Below are 3,908 nucleotides of genomic sequence, written 5' to 3' on the forward strand. Positions count from 1 at the left end.
GTGCTACTCTAAGTAGCCAGTGTGAGGCTGTGGGTGGCTCCATTTTCTTCCAATGGAGGGGAATTAAGCATTTAGCCGCCGAGACCAGGTGTGCGAGAAGGGATCGTTTATGTAAGGGATTCTCTTTATCTGGGAGACCTAAGAGGACCAGGGTTGGCGTAAGAGAAATCTCGCGGCCCAGGATGGTAGAGGTCAGTCTCTCTACCTCACTCCAAAAAGGCTGTATGTTCACACAATACCACCAAATGTGAGAGAGGGAGCCGCACTCAGAATTGCATCTCCAACACTGGGCGGAGGGCGACAGTCCCCACCTGTGGAGGAGTTCCGGGGTCTTATACCAGCGTGAAAGTATTTTAAAATGGTTCTCTTGGAGTTTAATGCACCTTGAGAAGCCGTGTGAGTTGCGTAGAATGGTGTTCTTGTCCGAGTCCGTTAGATGAATACCCAGCTCCCTCTCCCACGAATCCAGATATGTGGGGGTGTGTGCAGCGCCTGCGTCCAGGAGGCGTGAGCGGAACACAGAGAGCCTATGCTTTGAGGATTGGGCAGTCAGGAGCAACCTCTCCAGCCAGGTATGATCACCCGCTATGTCCCACACTCTGAGAACCTCCATGCATGTGCTCCTAACAAGGCGTATCTGGAGAAAGTTAATCGGGACGTCCGGGAGTAGGGTCTTGATGTGTTCAGGTGTGGGGGGTCGTCTGTCAGTGCAGAGGGATAGAAGAGGCGTGTCTGTCAACCTGTCCCAAATGTCTGCATGGCACTCCAGCGTGGGAGACACTACGTACGGGGCTAGTGAGGAGGGCAACGAGATCGGTAACACCTTCCTATCCAGACCACATCCAGCATGAGATTGGTCATATTTCATCTTGGTTAACAATGTGCCTTTAAGAATGGGGTTGGAGACTACAGATAAGCTCCCAAGAGTGGGAAGCCAGATGTTCCTCATGGCCATAGACCGAGAAGAGCCCAGTTGATCACCCTCAAGTGAGTGTCCCTGCAACAGACTCGTCTTAGAGGCTATCTCAGTCCATCTCTGCAAGTGGGTGGCCATGTAGAGGTGGTCAACATTCGGAATGCCTATGCCCCCATCTCCCTTCCTCCTTGTCAGAAGCGCATGAGAGAGTCTAGGTTTCCGACCAGCCCACAGGAAGGCAGAAAACATTCGCCTCCACTGGGACAGGAAGGAAGCAGGCAGTTTCAGTGGAACCATCTGTAGAACATAAACAATTGAAGGGATGATATAAGTTTGGAGCAAATTGCGCCTGCCTAGCCATGACAGATAAGGAAGCTTGTAGCTAGATAGCTGTGTCTGAATTTTCGCCAAGAGAGGAACGTAGTTCAATCTATACAAGTCCGACAAGGAGGGAGGGATGGCTATACCCAGGTAGGTGATGCACCCAGAGGGCCACCGAAACTGTGATGTCGCCTGCAGGCGCCTCACCTGGCCGGGAGGAATAGAAATGTTCAGTATCTCCGACTTGGCGTAATTGACTTTGAAGTTAGACAGTAATCCATAATGTTCTATTGAAGCTAAGATGGTGGGTAGGGAGTCAATGGGATTAGATACCAGTAAGAGGAGGTCATCTGCAAACGCAGCCGTGAGGTGAGTGTGGCCCCCAATCGTGAGCCCCTTAATAGCGCTATTCTGTCGCAGTGCCTGTAGGAGCGTCTCCATGACGACTATGTACAGGGAGGGTGACAAGGGGCAGCCCTGTCGGGTGCCGTTGTGTATGGAAAAACTGGGTGATAAGGTGCCATTGATTTTCAGCTGTGCACTAGGGCCCCGGTACAGAGACATGATAGCCGATATGAAGGGTTGAGGGAAGCCAAACTTCCCAAGTGTTAATTGCATATAGTCCCACGCAACCCTATCAAACGCCTTCTCGGCATCGGTGCCGAGAAGGAGTAATGGTTTTCCGTGAGCCCGTGCATAGTGAACAGCATGCATGACCCGCAGGGCATTATGACGTCCCTCCCTCCCTTTGACAAAGCCCGTCTGATCCGGGTGTATAATGTAGGGCAAGAGGTCACCCATTCGTAGAGAAAGAAGTTTAGCCCAGATTTTAACATCTAAATTCAAGAGAGAAATGGGCCTATAGTTCGGGCAAAGTGCAGGATCCTTTCCCTCTTTAGGCAAAATAGTGATATGTGCATCCAGGGCTTGAGGCGGGTGGAGTTCCCCAGACATAAGGGAGTTACACCACTTTGTAAGCTGGGGAAGGAGAACATCACCCAGTTTTTTGTAATAAAAGAGGCCGAGGCCATCAGGGGAAAGGACTTAATGACCGAGGCCAGTTCATCTACAGTGCACGGTCTGAGCAGTGCCAGGCCCTCTTCCTCAGTAATTGAGGGCAGCTTCAGGGTCGATAGGAATTCTTTGATGGCCTGGTCTCGGGTGCCCAGGGGCGGGTCCGCAGGATCAAGATTATAAAGGGACCGATAAAAGGCGGTGAATGCCTCTGTGATGTCGGCGGTGGAGGTACATACGCGCTCCTGGCCGTCCACTATCCGATGAATGAATGCCCTCTCCTTCCTCTTTTTGATCATTGCCGTCATGAGTCTACCCCCCTTATCCCCATGGAGAAAGAGCTTCTGTTGGAACCTTATTACGTTTTCAGCATATTTTTTATTGAGGTGGTCTTTCAATTTGTCCCTAAGGGACGTGAGTTCCCCATCATCAAAACTGGAGCCCGCGAGCCTTGCTTAGAACGGTCCTTTTTCAATTTGGAGCCAAGGGCAATAAGCATACCCCGAATGTATGCCTTATGAGCCTCCCAGATAGTCGGCACGGAGACGTCAGGGGTTGTATTGGCATCAAAGTAGGAAGTCAGGTGTGTGGTGAGAGACTGCAAGTGAAGAGGGTCCGTCAATAGCGACTCGTTAAGACGCCACGTCCAGTCTCTACGTGGTAAGTGCGTCAGTGCCAAGTCAGCGTGTACAGGTGAGTGGTCCGAGAGTGTCCTGGGACCTATATCAGTATTGCTGACCGACTACAGAACGCTGTCGTGACAAAACAGATAGTCTATTCTGTGATGAGAGCGATGTGGGGCTGAGAAGAAAGTGTACGATCTGTCACCCGGGTGAAAGGTGCGCCACACATCTACTAGACCCAATTCGTGTAGTTTGTTCCGTAAGGTGCGGAGCAGGAGGGGCGGGGTCGTGGACCTGTTGGTGGAGGAATCTAATGTGGGATGTAATACTAGATTCATATCCGCCCCTAGAATAATGGGGCCCTCCGCAAAGGAGCGCAGCCTCTCAAGAGTATCGAGAAGCCACGGGACCTGCCTCTTGTTAGGAGCATAGAGACTCGCCAGAGTGTATGACACAACCCCAATCTTGCCCCGCACAAATAAGGCTCTGCCGTCACTACTCACGTAACTGGATTCAAAATTGAAGGGGACATCTCTGTGTAGCGCGATGGATACGCCCCTGGACGAGGAGTTTGTGCTGCCGCTGTGAAACCAATGGGAAAAATGATTAGTAGGGAGGGATGGGATCCTGCCAGTCTTAAAGTGTGTTTCTTGTAAAGACAACACAGATGTATTTTCCCTTTTCAACAGTGAAATCAGGTTGTGCCTCTTATTTGGTGAGTTAAACCCCTTAACATTGTAAGTTAGGAATTTCAAAGTGGCCATTGCAAACTAGGGGAGGGGGGGTGGACCAGTGAGAGGGTGCAGGTATGGGAGGGTTGGAAAGGAAGCGAGGGTAGAGTCAATATATCAGAGAAGGGTAAAGTCTCAAGTAGGGAGAGGGTGGGTAGGGGGTAGGGAGAACTGCGGTTGAGAAAGATGAAGGAAGAGAAAGATGAGTCAGAGGCAAAGGGGGGTATAAAGAACAAAGAGGTATTAGCAAGTAGAAAGAAGAGGAAGTAGTACTGAAACGTAGCCCAAAGCAGGGGCTGAGAG

This window comes from Hyla sarda, chromosome 2, assembly GCF_029499605.1.
Source record: "Hyla sarda isolate aHylSar1 chromosome 2, aHylSar1.hap1, whole genome shotgun sequence".
Taxonomy (NCBI): Eukaryota; Metazoa; Chordata; class Amphibia; order Anura; family Hylidae; genus Hyla; species Hyla sarda.